Source organism: Schistocerca cancellata, chromosome 4 (genome assembly GCF_023864275.1).
Source record: "Schistocerca cancellata isolate TAMUIC-IGC-003103 chromosome 4, iqSchCanc2.1, whole genome shotgun sequence".
Taxonomy (NCBI): domain Eukaryota; kingdom Metazoa; phylum Arthropoda; class Insecta; order Orthoptera; family Acrididae; genus Schistocerca; species Schistocerca cancellata.
The window spans coordinates 537,385,336-537,406,254 of NC_064629.1; the positions used below are offsets into that span (position 1 = coordinate 537,385,336).

Genomic DNA, 20,919 nt, shown 5'->3' on the forward strand with positions numbered 1-20,919 from the left:
ATTTCTGCCATAGATATACGTAGAAAATTTCTCTGTGACCAAATATTAATCTTCCGAACATTACACGGTGAGAAATGTTTGTGAAAAACTCATCTTTGTTGCTTTTGCAAACTGACACCTCGCTGCCTTAAGCGATCGACTTTAAAACAGCAGTATCTCGTATGATTAAATCTAAGGCGTTAGGATTTGTTGTCGGATGTTTATTTCCAACGGCTTACTATCATATCTCTGAACGAGGCAGGGCACTATATGGAGCGAGAAAACTCTTAAAAAACTCTATCGCCGTCCTGCGACCGAAATACACCCACCTGCGCGTGGTCGATCACTTTACACGCTCGGATGCGCCAGTTCCTTGTGGCCCCATTAAATGGCAGGCTCGGCGATTGCCTAACAAAGGCCCTGCTGTGTCCATTGGCGAGCAGCTCGTCAGAGAGAAGCAGTAATTCGATGGCAGACGCGAACGGCACATTAAACAACAGCGTGGGGTGGGCGCGGCGACAGCGACGGCAATTACCGGCCCGCACGCTCCAGCTGCAGCCGTTCAACAAATTGGCCCTTACCGGCCGCGGCGGGCGGGATTTGTCCCGGCCGCGCCTCTGCTCTCGCCCGCAGCCGCGCTCAGCACTTTCTGATCCTTTTTCGGCTTAGCGGGGAACTCTCTGCTCAAAATCACATCCACGGATTGTGTTCCCCACGCTTCGCAGAAACTGTGTGACTCCGTTTTTTACTATCAAATAACAAACGGATAACCCATAATATTGCAGACGAACCAGTTTTCACGTACGGATTACAAAGGAAATGGAAATGGTTCTCGCCGCGCGGGATTAGCCGAGCGGTCTCAGACGCTGCAGTCATGAACTGTGCGGCTGATCCCGGCGGAGGTTCAAGTCCTCCCTCGGGTATGGGTGTGTGTGTTTGTCCTTAGGATAATTTAGGTTAAGTAGTGTGTAAGCTTAGGAACTGATGACCTTAGCAGTTAAGTCCCATAAGATTTCACACACTTTTTTTTTATCGTTCTCAACCTGGCACAAATACGGCGTGTACATACATATACTCCCTCCTAAGAGTCGTCAGATGTATTTTCTCTGGTGGTGGTGGGTTGGAGGGGATGGCCCAAACCCCAAGGACATCGGTCTCATCAGATGAGGCATGGAAGGGAGGAATTCGGCAGTGCCTTTACAAAAGGAACCATCCCGGAATTTGCCTAAAGCGATTTAGGGAAATTACGGAAAACCTAAAACTTGGATGGCCGGACGCGAACTTGAACCGTTGTCCTCCCGAATGCGAGTCCAGTGAGCTAACCACTGCGCCATCTAGCTCGGTTTTTCGGCAGATACCCGCAGTTTAGTTTTTGCAACGTGTAGCTGGAGTCAGCCCAAACAAATACTGCTCATCACGTTTTTCATGTGACGTACAACGTCAGTCGAAAGTGTTGGTTTGTTTAACGTAACAATCAAAATGATGGAATTTTATTCGACAGAGGTATCCCAAATTAGTCTAGTGCGATATGCTTTTCATCGATGTGTATTAACAGAGACAGTGAAACACGAAGAATAACAAGCACTCCATCAGCGACAGCATCGCTCTGGCCCACGCTGATTGCTACTGTCTGCAGAAGTGCTGCTACATCGCTACTGGAGTACTGGTTATTCTTCTTGTTTTAATGATCGTGTTAATACCTATCTATAAAACAGATATGGCAGTTCGCCAGTATGGGACAGCTCGTAAAGTTGCTCTTTAAGGGGTCTACCACAGTTTTACACATATTAAGATCTTCAGTTTTAATCGTTTAATTTTCTTCACCTACTCCCTACTGTCATCATATCTGCTCTTTATTCATCTTCGTCATTTCGTATAAGAGAGATTTAAAAGAAAAGCCTTATCCATTATTTGTAATTTCGTGTACGTGTGTGATGAGTTGTTTTATTGGATGTCCTATGACATTCGAACTGACTTACCGAAGCTAGTTACATTGGTCCTAACAGTTTAATGGGGATTCAGAATCACAGTGCCAATCGGTATTTGTCACATTTACAATTCAGTACCACAAGCGAAAGATGAAATAAGTGACAGATACAATCCTTGAAATGACTATGATTAAGAAGAGGATATTTGGATATGTAGTCTAGTACTTACCCACTGAGCTACGTACCTAATGACAAAATAAAATTCTATATTTTTTACTCTGAATTTGTTTTTCTTTGTCTCACTTGTTTCTGCACAGCATGTTTCTTGTCACTGCCCTTTTTACTTCTCTGTGTGTTTGGATTTTTGTATACCATGATTCATATCTGATAGTCATGACGTGCAAAGCGACGGAGATCTTATGACCTATAGCCCATATGCAAGAGGAATGGAGATTAGATTTTAACATCAGATCGACGACAAAATCATTAAAGATGGAAGTTGAAATCTCCGTCTAACCGTCAAGATTTTGTTTTTCTACATCTTGTCTCAAACTATTGCACGCGAATGCCGAAATGATTCCTTGCGCAATATACTTTCGACTTTCTTACCAATTTTTTTCCATCTGAATTTACGAGTCACTTCCAGAGTCAATGAAGACTCTGCTATCTCTAGCCTATTCCGTATTAGGCTTTTCTTGTCAGTCAATCTACGAATTTACTTTTAAGGATTTGATCTACAGGCCGAGTCACTTCCTTGCGTGATTCTTTCAATGTCCATCTCTCTATTTTCAGTTGTTTTAAGTATATAAACTCAACAACTTGTTCTATAACATTTTTGTTAATTCTGACTGCAAACTTTCAGTTAATTTCTACTTCTCACAAAACTTCTGAATAGTATTATGTTCGTGTGTGCCTGGGTCCGTGTATGTGTGTGTGTGTGTGTGTGTGTGTGTGTGCGTGTGTGTGTGTGTGTGTTGTGTGTTGTGAGTGAGACAAGGAGCGAGGGAGAGGAAGAGAAAGAGAGAGAGAGAGAGAGAGAGAGAGAGAGAGAGAGAGAGATAATATATTTGTGATTGAGAGAGAGTAAGTAGGATTATCAATCGTAAAGTAAAACGTTGGTAGCTCTATCAGATTGTTGCCATAGTCCTCATGGGAATTAGTGTTAAAATCATTTTTCACTTGCAAAATAATTGACATGATCCACATCCGACTGGTCGTAATTACAATACACAGGACACGTAACTAATAAAGAATTAAGCACTTAACAAACCCAGCATAATGATAATACGTTAGTTTACCTTACAGCCGCGCGGGATTAGCCTAGCGGTCTCAGGCGCTGCAGTCGTGGACTGTGCGGCTGGTCCCTGCGGAGGTTCGAGTCCTCCCTCAGGCATGGGTGTGTGTATTTGTCCTTAGGATAATTTAGGTTAAGTAGTGTGTAAGCTTAGGGACTGATGACCTTAGCAGTTAAGTCCCGTAAGATTTCACACATGTTTTTTTTCCGTACACGCTCATTTCAGGATTTTCATTTGCTATTCAAATTCTTCTGCAGTCCATATAGACTATATAAATTAACGCATAAATTGGGGATGATAAGTCTGGCCATTCGTATTTCTTATTCATCAGAGTATATTGGTGTCAAAACCTTTTCAAAGCAGCAGGAATTGGTATTCCCTAAATCCACAGTCTATTGGTTATGAACTGTAGATTAAAACTGAAGAAACTGCAAAAAGGTGGGAATTTAAGGAGATGGGACCTGGATAAACTGACTAAACCAGAGGTTGTACAGAGTTTCAGGGAGAGCATAAGGGAACAATTGACAGGAAAGGGGGAAGAAGTACAGTAGAAGAAGAATGGGTAGCTCTGAGGGATGAAGTAGTCAAGGCAGCAGAGGATCAAGTAGGTAAAAAGACGACGGCTAGTAGAACTCCTTGGGTAACAGAAGAAATATTGAATCTGATTGATGAAAGGAGAAAATATAAAAATGCAGTAAATGAAGAGGGCAAAAAGGAATACAGACGTCTCAAAAAATGAGATAGACAGGAAGTGCAAAATGGCTAAGCAGGGATGGCTAGAGGACAAATGTAAGGATGTAGAGGCTTATCTCACTAGGGGTAAGATAGATACTGCCTACTGGAAAATTAAAGAGACCTTTGGAGAAAAGAGAACCACTAGTATGAATATCAAGAGCTCAGATGGAAACTCAGTTCTAAGCAAAGAAGGGAAAGCAGAAAGGTGGAAGGAGTATATAGAGGGTCTATACAAGGGCGATGTACTTGAGGACAATATTATGGAAATGGAAGAGGATGTAGATGAAGATGAAATGGGAGATACGATACTGCGTGAAGAGTTTGACAGAGCACTGAAAGACCTGAGTCGAAACAAGCCCCCGGGAGTAGACAACATTCCATTAGGACTACTGAAGGCCTTGGGAGAGCCAGTCCTAACAAAACTCTACCATCTGTTGAGCAAGATGTATGAAACAGGCGAAATACCCTCAGACTTCAAGAAGAATATAATAATTCCAATCCCAAAAAAAGCAGGTGTTGACAGATGTGAAAATTACCGAACTATCAGTTTAATAAGTCACAGCTGCAAAATACTAACGCGAATTCTTTACAGACGAATGGAAAAACTGGTGGAAGCCGACCTCGGGGAAGATCAGTTTGGATTCCGTAGAAATTTTGGAACACGTGAGGCAATACTGAGCCTACGACTTATCTTAGAAGAAAGACTAAGGAAAGGCAAACCTACGTTTCTAGCATTTGTAGACTTAGAGAAAGCTTTTGACAATGTTGACTGGAATACTCTCTTTCAAATTCTGAAGGTGGCAGGAGTAAAATACAGGGAGCGAAAGGCTATTTACAATTTGTACAGAAACCAGATGGCAGTTATAAGAGTCGAGGGGCATGAAAGGGAGGCAGTGGTTGGGAAGAGACTGAGACAGGGTTGTAGCCTCTCCCCGATGTTATTCAATCTGTATATTGAGCAAGCAGTAAACGAAACAAAAGAAAAATTCGGAGTAGGTATTAAAATCCATGGACAAGAAGTAAAAACTTTGAGGTTCGCCGATGACATTGTAATTCTATCAGAGACAGCAAAGGACTTGGAAGAGCAGTTGAACGGATTGGACAGTTTCTTGAAAGGAGGATATAAGATGAACATCAACAAAAGCAAAATGAGGATAATGGAATGTGGTCGAATTAAGTCGGGTGATGCTGAGGGAATTAGATTAGGAAATGAGACACTTAAAGTAGTAAAGGAGTTTTGCTATTTGGGGAGCAAAATAACTGATGATGATCGAGGTAGAGAGGATATAAAATGTAGACTGGCAATGGCAAGAAAAGCATTTCTGAAGAAGAGAAATTTGTTAACATCGAGTATAGATTTAAGTGTCAGGAAGTCGTTTCTGAAAGTATTTGTATGGAGTGTAGCCATGTATGGAAGTGAAACATGGACGATAAATACACTCCTGGAAATGGAAAAAAGAACACATTGACACCGGTGTGTCAGACCCACCATACTTGCTCCGGACACTGCGAGAGGGCTGTACAAGCAATGATCACACGCACGGCACAGCGGATACACCAGGAACCGCGGTGTTGGCCGTCGAATGGCGCTAGCTGCGCAGCATTTGTGCACCGCCGCCATCAGTGTCAGCCAGTTTGCCGTGGCATACGGAGCTCCATCGCAGTCTTTAACTCTGGTAGCATGCCGCGACAGCGTGGACGTGAACCGTATGTGCAGTTGACGGACTTTGAGCGAGGGCGTATAGTGGGCATGCGGGAGGCCGGGTGGACGTACCGCCGAATTGCTCAACACGTGGGGCGTGAGGTCTCCACAGTACATCGATGTTGTCGCCAGTGGTCGGCGGAAGGTGCACGTGCCCGTCGACCTGGGACCGGACCGCAGCGACGCACGGATGCACGCCAAGACCGTAGGATCCTACGCAGTGCCGTAGGGGACCGCACCGCCACTTCCCAGCAAATTAGGGACACTGTTGCTCCTGGGGTATCGGCGAGGACCATTCGCAACCGTCTCCATGAAGCTGGGCTACGGTCCCGCACACCGTTAGGCCGTCTTCCGCTCACGCCCCAACATCGTGCAGCCCGCCTCCAGTGGTGTCGCGACAGGCGTGAATGGAGGGACGAATGGAGACGTGTCGTCTTCAGCGATGAGAGTCGCTTCTGCCTTGGTGCCAACGATGGTCGTATGCGTGTTTGGCTCCGTGCAGGTGAGCGCCACAATCAGGACTGCATACGACCGAGGCACACAGGGCCAACACCCGGCATCATGGTGTGGGGAGCGATCTCCTACACTGGCCGTACACCACTGGTGATCGTCGAGGGGACACTGAATGGTGCACGGTACATCCAAACCGTCATCGAACCCATCGTTCTACCATTCCTAGACCGGCAAGGGAACTTGCTGTTCCAACAGGACAATGCACGTCCGCATGTATCCCGTGCCACCCAACGTGCTCTAGAAGGTGTAAGTCAACTACCCTGGCCAGCAAGATCTCCGGATCTGTCCCCCATTGAGCATGTTTGGGACTGGATGAAGCGTCGTCTCACGCGGTCTGCACGTCCAGCACGAACGCTGGTCCAACTGAGGCGCCAGGTGGAAATGGCATGGCAAGCCGTTCCACAGGACTACATCCAGCATCTCTACGATCGTCTCCATGGGAGAATAGCAGCCTGCATTGCTGCGAAAGGTGGATATACACTGTACTAGTGCCGACATTGTGCATGCTCTGTTGCCTGTGTCTACGTGCCTGTGGTTCTGTCAGTGTGATCATGTGATATATCTGACCCCAGGAATGTGTCAATAAAGTTTCCCCTTCCTGGGACAATGAATTCACGGTGTTCTTATTTCAATTTCCAGGAGTGTAGTTTGGACAAGAAGAGAATAGAAGCTTTTGAAATGTGGTCCTACAGAAGAATGCTGAAGATTAGATGGGTAGATCACATAACTAAAGATGAGGTATTGAATAGAATTGGGGAGAAGAGGAGTTTGTGGCACAACTCGACAAAAAGAAGGGACCGGTTAGTAGGACATGTTCTGAGGCATCAAGGGATCACAAATTTAGCATTGGAGGGCAGCGTGGAGGGTAAAAATCGTAGAGGGAGACCAAGAGATGAATACACTAAGCAGAGTCAGAAGGATGTGGGTCGCAGTGAGTACTGGGAGATGAAGAAGCTTGCACAGGATAGGGTAGCATGGAGAGCTGCATCAAACCAGTCTCAGGACTGAAGACCACAACAACAACAAAAACAAATCATTCGCATAGGCTAATAATTATTAAAGTGCTTGCATCATTTCTATCTGAAATTACAGCCTTACTACATACGTTTCTTAAACACCTCATGCACATAGACAAGATTTATTCTTTCCAAAATATTGTTAGCACACATTAAATCAAACGCCCACTCTAACCCCTGCAAAAGCTGTAACTTCTCAAATGTTCAAATGTGTGTGAAATCTAATGGGACTTAAGTGCTAAGGTCATCAGTCCCTAAACTTACACACTACTTAACCTAAATTATCCTAAGGACAAACACACACACCCATGCCCGAAGGAGGACTCGAACCTCCACCGGGACCAGCCGCACAGTCCATGACTGCAGCGGCTTAGACTTGTAACTTCTGCTTGTGCAGCACTATCTTTGTCCTCGCCCTATCTGAAATTTAACATTTGTCTGGTAGTGAGAATGTTTGTAAATATAATACACCAGCTTACAGTGCAGTGGAGATTCTAGATCAGGGGCCTCCTTCGGGACACGAAGGGATTTTATCCGACACGCTCTTCAGTGAAAGATTTTTAAAGCAGCGCACAATACTTCCCGTTCGTTAACTCTAATCGCTTGGCGCATTGACTTCACGTGTTCACAAATAACAGATAGCAACTGGAGCACTCTGCATGCAACTGGCAGTCACTTCCTGGCAGTGTTTGCTGTGTTTTTATGTATTTCAGGTTCTCTTTCTTTCGAACATCCGTTGAAACTAAAAACAGAAAAGTGGATCCGTGTACAATATGTCCGTTGTAACTAAAAAGAGAAAAGTGAGTAATAAGTTCCGTATCCTCATTATAACATTGGCAGTGAAATATTTAGTTATAGAGGAAGACAACCAACCAATGTGTGTTCTCTGTAACGAAGTTATTGCTGTGTTTAAGGAATATAATATTTATTGGCCACCGCCACGAGAAAAAGCATCGTGCACAGTTTTATAAATTCAGGGAAAAGTTACGTAAACATAAACTGGAAAAAATTGAAACGTGTGCTTTGTTTTCCTCAACACGTGTTTAGTAAACTTGTCTATGAAAGTGAAGCCATTACAAATTGGCAATGAAATCACGAAACAAGCCAAGCAGGTCCCTGAAGTGATTACATTAGAAGGCGCATTTCAGTTACAGCTAAGGAATAGTTTCTAGACGAAACCGAACAATGGAACAATTGAAACAATCATGAAGAATTCGTATAAGTGAAGCGAGAGACAACAAGAACACTGAGGGCAGAAGAGAGAAAATTCCTAACTTTCGTGCTGAAGTAAATTGAGGAGGTAGAACAAAGAAACAACAGCACACAGATGTTCCAAAATATGAATCAAGTGAGAAGCGGAAGACAAGACGAGTCTCTAGTCATTAATGATAAAAATAAGAAATGGAAATTCACACAGAAATGATCGTAGAAGGATTGGCAGAATACTTAGCTAGTCTATGAAATAAGGAGGGCACAGAGGAGATGCTTCAGCAAACAGAACAAGAAAAGAACAATGAAACGGTTAACATTGCTAAGAGTATGTGAGAGCTGCAATAAAGAATCTGAAGAGGAGGAAGCTGCCAGGAGAAGATTAAATACCATCAGAGATGATCAAGGATGGAAGTGAAATCCTCATTAAAGAGTTGACCAGAATAATCAAAACTATGTGGAAGAAGGAAGAGATGCCAACAGAATGGAAGCTAATCGACACTGTATCAGTCCATAGAAAGAAAATAAAAAAAACTGTAATAACTGTACAGGGATCTCAGTCCTTAATTCTAAATACAAGTTCTTAGTCTTGATAATTCTGGACATACTTGAGCCATAGTAGGTAATCACCAAGCAGGTATCAGATCAGGAAAATCTACAAAAGACCACATAGTTAATATTAGAAAAGTATGGGGAAAATATTGCGAATTTAACAAACGAATCTTCACTACAATTGTAGATTTTTCAAAAGCGTTTGATAGAATCCATAGAGTGAGACTATGCTAGATCCTAAGAGTGTTGGGAGTACTTTAGTAATTAATCATTCTAGTAAAAGCATGTATAAAAGAAAGTAAAGCTAAAGTAAGAAGAATAACATGAAGGAATGTCAAAGGAAGTGAAGGTACGAACTGGGATCCGACAAGTTGAAGCATTGTCACCCATATTACTTAACTTTGTCCTTGAGAAAGATGCACGCGCAATGAAGAGACTAGACAATGGCATAAATCTGAATGTAAATCTCCAAATGCCGGGTTATGCAGATTATATGACAGCTGTATCAGAGTCAAGAAAATAAAAATTGTGGGAACAGTGAAGGGCCTGAACCGCGGTGCGGGTAAGGTGGGAATGGGAATCAAACCAGAAAAGGCAAAAGTGATGGAATCAAGTACAAGGCTGAACCACAGTGTGACTGAGGTTTACGGGTGAGAGAGATGAAGTTGAAGATATTTGAGAACTTTAAATACTTGGGGTCATACTTCAACTGAAGGAATAATGTCCAACTAGAAGTAAACCAACGAATCGTTAATGCTTCCATATCATATAACAGTCCTAAAAACACTCATGAAATCAAAGGTAATCTTAAGCGAAAGATTAAATGAAGGCGTATATTATAATAACTCTTAAGTACTGTTTTAAGACATAGAAGCATTGAGTACAACCAAGAGAAATAGTGGAAAACTGATGTTGTCTGAGAGGAAGATCATGAGAAAGATTTTTGGGCCAGTAAAGGAAGAAAGAGGGTGGAGGTAACTGAAAAATTAAGAAATATATGCTACGTTGAACAAATAGATATTGTAAGGAAAGCAAAGGCTAAAGGACAACAATCGGCTTGACATTTTGCGAGGACGGCAGAAAGTGTGTTGGTACAAAGGTCAGAGGGAAGCACCACCGGAGAAGACCAAGACCAAGACTAGGGCAAAGTCTGCTGGATGCAGTTTGTAAGGTCGGCGCATGACCTCCAAGGCCCCTGATCGCCGGTTAAGTAAGTAAGTCAGGCTAAGTTTGAGCCAAACCTCGAGAAAATCTTGGATTCAAAAGAAAATTTTCATGACTCTCACTGAGAGTATTAGCGAGTAACAAAGTGTACCTTAGATTTTCATTGAATATTGAGCTTGTGTTAAACAACACTAAATTTCCATAGAAATTTACTCTTTAATTGCTGAGATTCCAAACTTGATATGTAGCTCTTATAATCTTGTATTCCGGACACGTATTTTCTGGGTCCCCTACGGCTGCACAGTGGGACGTGGTGACGGGCCTGTTACACCGTGCTGACGTCACACTTCGTGATTCACTGCCAGGTCCACAGCTCGTCCGGTAATTTTAGGTCAACGTGTTCCATACACGCATGACCGTAATAGCATTGCACCACGTGCCAGCTTAACTCCAAGCTACATTCATAATGTGCCACCACTCAACCCACTTCAAATACTTTTCACGTTAATTTGTTAGTTCCAGGTTTACCGATGCGCCATAATTCCGTGTAACGAGTCAATTGACTAGCTGTAACTTTAATTAGCATTTTAATGTGGCTATATCTTGACTATTTACAGATAAGTTCACATAACAGATGAGAAAGCTTACTCATAGACGTGATTGGTAGGCAGTTTCTGTGACTGTCTATTAAATAAATAACGCAACGTAACCGGATACTGTACATTAAAGTTTTATTTACGACGTGCTTTGGAGGCTATGCTGTATCATCAGGCTGGAGTCCCGTGTTTATCTCACGTGCGTTGCGCCTTTGTAAATAAAGGAAGTCGAAATATCTAGAATCCTTTAAAATTATCACACGGATGGTAAAATGATTTTGGTGGATTAGTAAGACGAAATATTTTGGAACTGGTTTGGCAATTGTGTAGCCCTGTGCATCTTAGTTACTTTCATAGCGAGCTGTGCATTTGAGCTTCACAGATTCACTGCTTAAAAACGTTCCCAGAGAAGATACAAGTATTTAGCGTTCCCTCGCTTACAAATATGCTACTGGTCTCCTTCGTTTTATGGTGTGCAAAGATTATCATTAGGTTTACATAAGTGGATACTTCTTTTGACAAATTTCTACCGTACTGCTACGTATTTATCATATTTTTCCCATAACCAACCAGTTAGGTAAAAGGAGCAGAGGTCAATGTGTTATGAAGCTCACGTTAGTATGTCATCTTGAACATTCGCAGATCCCTTAATCACTTTCCACTGATGACTTTTTGTCATTTTTCACGTCTCTATGAAGCTTGTTACTATTCTGCTACTGCATCGAATTACACTTAACAGAAATATGTACGTACTCGGGACTCCGTTATTCCAATACGTAAACGGCTATGTAGAGAACATTTATGATACAAGCTGGAACCGCTTGTGCGCTACGGAGTTTATAGTTTCCAGAGGCTGTGCTGCAAGGCCTTGTTGATAAACAGAAGGAGAAGAGTCAGACTAACGCTACTAGCCATCAGGTTGTACAACATTCTGCATAAGAATAGTTCTATATGAATAGAATCTACTTTATATGCTATACTTATAGACGACTGGAAAGGCGTGAAAGTAGCATAGCACCAAATCGTGGATCCCGAACACATTCCATACTCAGAATGTAACGTAGTGCATCAGTGAGCAGAGTTGTTGCAGAGTGTTCCTGAGAGAGTTACATCATGAGCTAATCGGGGTACCATCTCCCGTTCATCGCAGATCATCTATCCGAAGAAGGATCTGCCGCTCTTCGGCAACGCACGATACCGCCAAAGCAGTGCTTACGTTCTGTAGAAGACTGCAGTGTGCAACAATTGGACTCAGAGAAAAGCTTTCACAGACTAGGAACACCGTAGCAGGGTCACGGAAAAGTAATGCCCTTTCTCTGCATGTCGATGTTTGTTTGCCATTTATCAGCTAACTATGTACTTCAGCATCATGCCAAATGTAAGTATGCTGTTTATGTTTTCTTATTGGCAACGTTACGTAGCGCTCTGTATGAAAATCACTGGCTGTGCTGTGTGCAGTCTGTGGTTAGTTTGCATTGTTGTCTGCCATTGTAGTGTTGGGCAGCGGCAGCTGGATGTGAACAGCGCGTAGCGTTGCGCAGTTGGAGGTGAGCCGCCAGCAGTGGTGGATGTGGGGAGAGAGATGGCGGAGTTTTGTAATTTGTCATGAACTGCTATATATATTATGACTATTAAGGTAAATACATTGTTTGTTCTCTATTAATATCTTTCATTTGCTAACTATCCCGATCAGTAGTTAGTGCCTTCTGTAGTTTGAAACTTTTATTTAGCTGGCAGTAGTGGCGCTCGCTGTATTGCAGTAGTTCGAGTAATGAAGATTTTTGTGAGGTAAGTGATTTCTGAAAGGTATAGTTTAATGTTAGTCAGGGCCATTCCTTCGTAAGGATTTCTGAAAGTCAGATTGCGTTGCGCTAATAAAATATTGTGTGTCAGTTTAAGCACAGTCTTGTATAAATTGTTCTAAGGGGACGTTTCACAAAGCCATATTAAGGTTAGAGTGGCCCTTTTACTCGTAAATAGCTTAACTTCAATTTTGTGTCTTTTTGCAATTTACAGTAAAAGGGCCTGCCAAATATCAGAAGTAGTACATAACCGGCATCTTATGCTACTTGTGTTCCACTAGGACAGTAACGCAACTGTTGCTACCAAAACTTTTTGGGATGTTTATCCAAGTGCATTACACGTTCGTAAATGCCAAAGCGGATTTTCTACATCTACATCTACATCCATACTCCGCAAGCCACCTGACGGTGTGTGGCGGAGGGTACCCTGAGTAACTCTATCGGTTCTTCCTTCTATTCCAGTCTCGTATTGTTCGTGGAAAGAAGGATTGTCGATATGCTTCTGCGTGGGCTATAATCTCTCTGGATGGTCTCTTCGCGAGATATACATAGGAGGGAGCAATATACTGCTTGACTCTTCGGTGAAGGTATGTTCTCGAAACTTTAACAAAAGCCCGTACCGAGCTACTGAGCGTCTCTCCTGCAGAGTCTTCCACTGGAGTTTATCTATCATCTCCGTAACGCTTTCGCGATTACTAAATGATCCTGTAACGAAGCGCGCTGCTCTCCGTTGGATCTTCTCTATCTCTTCTATCAACCCTATCTGGTACGGATCCCACACTGCTGAGCAGTATTCAAGTAGTGGGCGAACAAGCGTACTGTAACCTACTTCCTTTGTTTTCGGATTGCACTTCCTTACGATTCTTCCAATGAATCTCAGTCTGCCATCTGCTTTACCGGCGATTAACTTTATATGATCATTTCATTTTAAATCACTCCTAATGCGTACTCCCAGATAATTTATGGAATTAACTGCTTCCAGTTTCTGACCTGCTATATTGTAGCTAAATGATAAGGGATCTTTCTTTCTGTGTATTCGCAGCACATTACACTTGTCTGCATTGAGATTCAATTGCCATTTCCTGCACCATGCGTCAATTCGTTGCAGATCCTCCTGCGTTTCAGTACAATTTTCCATTGTTACAACCTCTCGATACACCACAGCATCATCTGCAAAAAGCCTCAGTGAACTTCCGATGGCATCCACAAGGTCATTTAGGTATATTGTGAATAGCAACGTTCCTATGACACTCCCCTGCGGCACACCTGAAATCACTCTTACTTCGGAAGACTTCTCTCCATTGAGAATGACATGCTGCGTTCTGTTATCTAGGAACTCTTCACTCCAATCACACAATTGGTCTGATAGTCCATATGCTCTTACTTTGTTCATTGAACGACTGTGGGGAACTGTATCGAACGCCTTGCGGAAGTCAAGAACCGCGGCATCTACCTGTGAACCCGTGTCTATGGCCCTCTTGAGTCTCGTGTACGAATAGCGCGAGCTGGGTTTCACACGACCGTCTTTTCGAAACCCATGCTGATTCCTACAGAGTAGATTTCTAGTCCCCAGAAAAGTCACTATACTCGAACATAATAGGTGTTCCAAAATTCTACAACTGATCGACGTTAGAGATATAGGTCTATTGTTCTGCACATCTGTTCGACGTCCCTTCTTGAAAATGGGGCTGACCTGTGCCCTTTTCTAATCCTTTGGAACGCTTCGCTCTTCTAGAGATTTACGGTACACCGCTGCAAGAATGGGGCAAGTTCCTTCGCGTACTCTGTGTAAAGTCGAACTGGTATCCCATCAGGTCCAGCGGCCTTTCCTCTTTTGAGAGATTTTAATTGTTTCTCTATCCCTCTGTCGTCTATTTCGAAATCTACCATTTTGTCATCTGTACGACAATCTAGAGAAGGAACTACAGTGAAGTCTTCCTCTGTGAAACATCTTTGGAAAAAGACATTTAGTATTTCGGCCTTTAGTCTGTCATCCTCTGTTTCAGTACCAATTTGGTCGCAGAGTGTCTGGACATTTAGATTTGATTCACCTACCGCTTTGACATAAGACCAAAATTTCTTAGGATTTTCTGCCAAGGATTTTCTCACTCATATCGATCAGGAAGACCAACAACTGTACACAATGATAGGTTAAGGGTGGAAGTAAAAGCAAATCCTTGTCATTCAGTCGAGGTACTGTCAAATTCTCTTAATCAACCTTGGTCAACCACCCAAGAAGATTTGCAGTGGATTGCTAAAGATAAACAAAGCTAACCGATTCACCACATGCAACTTATTGCTTCAGCGGCACCATATAGAAGCTTTTTGTGATCGCTGGATGACTGGATATGAAACATGTGTCCTCTGTGATAAAAACGTATACGATAGTGGCTCTTTCCAAATGAATCGCCACGAAGTACAGCTAAGCTAAGTACACCTAAGCTTGTGTGTGTGACAGAGTATTTGCGGATTCGTTGATTTTGAAGTGCTGAAACCTGGACAAACTGTAAATGGAGACCTTTACTGTGAACAACTGGATCGAGTAAATCAATCATTAAGTGAAAAGTGCCCAGCGACTGGCGGTATTCTGCAACACGATAATGCAAGACCGTACTGCGCAAGAAGAACGCTGGAAAAAATTGATGAATAGGGATGTGAGGTATTGCCTCGCCCACTAAACTCGCCCGATATTGCGCCATCGGCTTTCCATTTATTCCGACAGCTTCAACACTTTCTATGTGGCAGGAGATTGGAAACTGCGGGTGTTGTCCATATTGCCATCTCCAGAGTGAATATATGCACACTGGGCAGGAAAAGGTTGTTGATGACGAGGGTAATTACATCATTGATTAAAAATAAAATCTTATTAACAATTGACCTGTTTGAATTTTATGTGAGTAACGCTATTACTTCCCGGTTTCCATAATAAAGCTGTCGCTTGAAGTTGAGTACTTAAGTGCCATTGAATAAATGTGTTTCTATGAAACAGAACTGTAGGCATTTCAGTTGTGCCTGAAGATATGTGCACCTGGTATTTGTTTGTAAATAACGCCCCTGTTTACACTGACATCCACGACACGTCGGTGTTTGTTATCAACATACACCTTGGCGACGAAGTGTATCTACAACACTAATGACCCCTCATTCTGTAAATTGGCAACTTGCCCACGGCTTAAGCATGTAATGACCTCTCAGTGCACGTAGACAGGCTGAATAGTGTAGATACAACGTATTGTACCGTTCATGTGTAAAATACAGTGCCCTTTGCTGAATTTCACAGAAGAAGCTGATTTGCGTTATCTTTCATTACATAGTGACTGCCTGTGGTCAAGAAAAGTACTGAGAAAGAGATTTTCATCTTCTTGATGCAATAATTTACCAACAGCCGTATGATTTGTAGAAGTTTATTTTATTTAATGAACCTCTATGTGCTACCAGTTTCGTCAATACATTGATGCCATCTTCAGGCCCCACTCTTCATAGTCTGTGTCGCCTGGCCACCAAGAGCTGTTGCAGGACGATTGATTCACGGATCCAATTATATGGCTCCTTCCGTGTACAGCGATTTTACGACTATGACGAATGGGTCCTGAAGATGGCATCAATGTAATGCAGAAACTGGTAGCACATAGAAATTCATTAAATAAAATAAATTTCTACAATACATACGGCTGTTGGTAAATTATTGCATCAAGAAGTTCATGCGAGTCGTCGTCCCACGATCCATAATGGATCAACGAAGATTTTCATCTGGTTAGTATAATTTAAGCAAAAACGAAATTGTCATTTATGTTTCTAAAACATTGAATGGGAGCCCCTCTGCGACCACTGACAGATCCCTGATACCATCTAACATGGTTTCTATCGTCGGAATGGAAAGATTCTTCGTTCAGGACTCTTCGAGCCAATAATTTTTTCTTTCGCTTAATAGTTCCCATCGTCTCTGACACTGATTTTTATACGTGAAAAAGGCAAAGGGGCAGCAAGACTCGGAGTCCATGCTAAATTGGTTGGTCCGTGATAACTGAATGGCTAAGTTAATTGAGATGTCGGAGAAGACGAGGGAATACAGTATGGTGTTCCAACTAAACTTTGCGAAGATAACAATTTTGTTTCATATCTTTTCTCTTAAACGCTCTTACAATACACCAGCCGGCATACTTTTAGTGCTCACAGCAACATCTGTGAGTTCCGCTAGCGATATCACTCAAAGTGTAACTACGTAAGCAGATAATAAAATACATTTCGTGGTTTCCACCATTTCATTACTTTGAAACGTCATGGGAGCATCGTATGTTTGTCACTATGCATCTGCCTACCACTCGTAACTTGCGTGGAAAGGAATATGCATTTCTAAAATCAAAACTTTGCTACCAGACGAATATCTCAACTAACACATAATTAATCTTCACAAACAGTAAATATATTTGAGGGGACATTGATAATCTCATCGGCATATCTGTGGCTTGCTAACCAGTATGGTATTATTAACTCTCGTGGCATAACCAGTGTAATATTTACTGCTCCTTAAAATTTCCCACCAGGAGTCATAAAATTTAGAGAAAGCCTTTGACCGTATTCCACATTTATTTATTTAGTACGCTCTTACAGACTACTTAGACTGTAACGAAATGTAGTACGGGAAAATAAACAATATTGCGCGTTGTCCATCTGACCCATCGCTCAGTATTCCAGTGACAATAAATTATCGTGCCTCAAGGCTCAGAACTGATATTGCTGTTATTTATTTAATCGTCGCACTGGCAGAACGTAATCTGGATTTTGGTCCACGCTGTTGTCGTAGTTGTTGCTTATATTGGAGACGAACTAATCAATTGTACATAAGTAAGTGCAACAGTTCGCGCTGAATATCCTGAATATAGACTTCTGGGAACCAGTTGTCCTTCTGAAACCTTCCAGATAAAAAGAAAAATCTGCAAGAGTCGTATGCGTTCCAGTAACTTCAGGTCTACCAACAAATTCATGCAAGAATAAGTAGTGTCAAACACGCTGGGATCTAAATAGGCCGAATGCTACAGTATAAATTCGCCCGAACCCTGTGTAACAAACAAATGCCAATAGACACAAAGACAAATTATGAAAAACTGTAGTCCATATGATTGTACTGACTGCTAGGCGATAAAAGAAACCAGTGAAAAGTAGCGTCCCGAGATGCGAAAAAGCAAACCCTGATAAAGTGGGAAAATGATAGAACGATAAAGACGATGAATTTTTTTAATAGTTATATATTTTCTACGAAAACAAGCTCTGCTTCATTTCATTTCATTTCAGAACACGTCAACGATGTACAATAGTGATGGAAGATAAGGTTCTTCATTAGGTCTAATGTGGGACCTGCAACAAAATGTTCAGCGACCTTCCATTTATACCGAGTTATTCAAGTGTTTCACACGGAACGTAAGTCAGGGTATATAGAAGGAAGTTCATAGAAATACACCCCTTATATATTGACGTGCTAATTCGCTCGGTTGGAATCGTTGTGTATGGAATTGATGTCTATGCAGCTTGTCGGGAAAATATACGGTACACTGCATTTTTCATCGCCGTCTGCTACGCCGTATTCCGCTACACCATGACTAAACGTGGGCACGTTTCAGCGGATAATGCCCCGCCATTACTGCCTCCAATAGCTACGTTAATTGCAGTAATTAAACCGTGTCAAACAACCTGGGGCACCAATGAAAGAAAATTCAGGCAACACGACCGGCGCTGTAATTTGGCTTCATTCAAACGTCGACGACAGGTGGTGGCAGATACCGGCAAATGCAGACCTCGCCCACCACCCTTCCCCCACTGCACGAATCAGTCTGTAACCAGCAAAAAAATATAAGAAAGAGAACGCTGTGTACTAAGAAGAGAACTCAGCAAGGCGCGAAACATTACGTGACGAGGCACAGAAGTGAATGAACTGATTAACATAGAAATCGTATTGGACCATTTCAAACCATATTTTAGACCCAAAGAGACCAACTTACACTTCTTTCCACACAGCTGGGCACGTGTAACCACTAACAATGATTCCCTAGCTGAAAACTGAATTGCGTCCGTCTGTTTGGCATCCGAAACAACCGTAGTGCACGCAATCAAAAATATGGCTCTGAGCACTATGGGACTCAACATCTGAGGTCATCAGTCCCCTAGAACTTAGAACTACTTAAACCTAACTAACCTAAGGACATCACACACATCCATGCCCGAGGCAGGATTCGAACCTGCGACCGTAGCGGTCACACGGTTCCAGACTAAGGCGCGTAGAACCGCTCGGCCACATCGACCGGCTAGTGCACGCAATCAAACTGCCTATAATCTTACTCGAGGGACTTTCCTGACAGATAACAGAACAGGGGCTCCAAACCAAACCATACTCTACGAGCCACGTAAGCGCACTTATATGCTTATTGTGAGAAAGGTAACCATGATAAGTGAATCAGGGAAATGGAAATAATTCCAAGCGACTCTCTATTTTGCATTGGCGGGTGAATCGAAGGTAACAACAAGTCGTGCATTATACTCCCAACGCTACGTATTCGTAGCGAGGATGGTGTAGCCTATTGCTGAAATATACAACAGAAAAAACATAATTAGGATTTTGTTCAGGCGGTCAGAGTGTTTAGACTATTTGAAGTATATCATAAACAGTCTGCGGTCTAAACAGTCTTGAACATGTCAAACACTGTCATTTCGCGGTTATGGAAACGGTTCTGATATACCAGATATGTTGGTCGTTGACCAATGTAAGGTCACCCTCGAGGAGCAACTCGGCAAGAAACCGATATCGTGCTTTAACTCCACAACGAATTCCAACGATACCTGCAAGACAACTGTTTGCAGTGAGCTATTGGAATTTCCCTATAAACGGTGTATCTGATTGTTAGGTTATGATCGTATGACAATCTATATCGCGCAAAATGTGTGAAATACAAGATAATTACCTGCAACGGAAACTACTCTGTAACTGTTCATCTCACAAGAAATGAAACAGACGGTGTTTGAAAAAAGTACTCCGGTGTGCAAAACTTACGGACAAAGGTAAATATCGCATGACGCGTCACTGTCAAGTGACGTAGCTGGATTAAACTTGTACCATACACAGAAAGAACTGTTACAAATAGTACAGAAGGTAACTGAAAGAAATCCGCAATGAGCCGAACGGAAATAATAAAAGACAATGATTACACTGATGTTATCGCTCTTCATGGTGATCCCCTGGGCATTTCACAAGGTGAAGTATGGTTCTTAATAGGGTGTGTGATCAACACGAAGGGCCTTTCAGACTCTGCAATGGTTACAGAGTGCTCCGTTCTTCTACCAGCTCTGTTGACAGTCGCTGGATGATCGCTGGTGCACGTGGACGTGCTGCAATAAGTCTTCCTAACGCATCCCACACGTCGGGACAACGGGCAGATGAGTCCTTTAATAGAATATCCACTCGTTCCAAAGGCTCCCCATCTGCGCTGTGCTATGCAGTCGCTCATTGTCGTCCATAAATATGAAGTCAAGACAGAATGCACGCCTGAAAAGAGGCACGTGGGTAACGAGTGATGGTGCTATTGTTTCGGACAACGCCCGTACAAAGTCCCAATTTTTACACACCAATTTTTAACTCAATCCAATCGAGCAACTGTCACAACAGTCTCCAAGCAGAGAAAATCCCCAGCGCAGCCAGGAATCGAACCCGGAACCCCGAGATCCAGGGTGCATTCCTGTAGAACAAAGAGGGTATGTATTACCACTTTGTTTGGGATCCACAGATTTTGAGAAAGTCACTGACGCAATTTCAACAACGTCTGTGCGAAAGAACCTTAAGAGAAAAGGTATTTATCCAGCATTTATTAGTACGGGGAAAATGTATACGGCATTGCTTCCATAAGAATTCATTAAGACGGCGAGAAAATCAGAATTGAAAGAAATGTCACGTAATGAGTTTCCATACGACAGAAACTGTTCTCAGGAGCGACATCGGATGTTTTGGAAACCCTAAACTCTGGATTACATGTCAATCGAATGTAAGCGAAACACTTTAGTTTCCGTGACGACATTTGTACTGTTTTCCTCTACTACAATTGAACTGAAGTGACTCATGGAAGAACTTCATAGTGCTAGTGTTAATGTAAATCTGGAAATAATAAGACTAGAAAGATATGTAATGAACATTTCAAAATGGAAATAGACCATATTAACAATGAAATGATAGAACTAATTAATGAGTTTCTGTATTTAGGGCAGTTTACGACAAAGACCGGATGGACAGGAAAGAATGGTTCAAATGGCTCTGAGCACCATGGGACTTAACATCTATGGTCATCAGTCCCCTAGAACTTAGAACTACTGAAACCTAACTAACCTAAGGACAGCACACAACACCCAGCCATCACGAGGCAGAGAAAATCCCTGACCCCGCCGGGAA

At 42.5% G+C, this 20,919-nt stretch overlaps 1 protein-coding gene across 2 annotated transcripts in view; it reads right to left on the reverse strand.

Annotated features, from left to right (window-relative positions):
- Nucleotides 1-20,919, reverse strand: part of LOC126184529 (IDLSRF-like peptide) — a 221,142-nt gene that overhangs the window by 103,851 nt on the left and 96,372 nt on the right. The gene's annotated exons all lie outside the window — the stretch shown is intronic.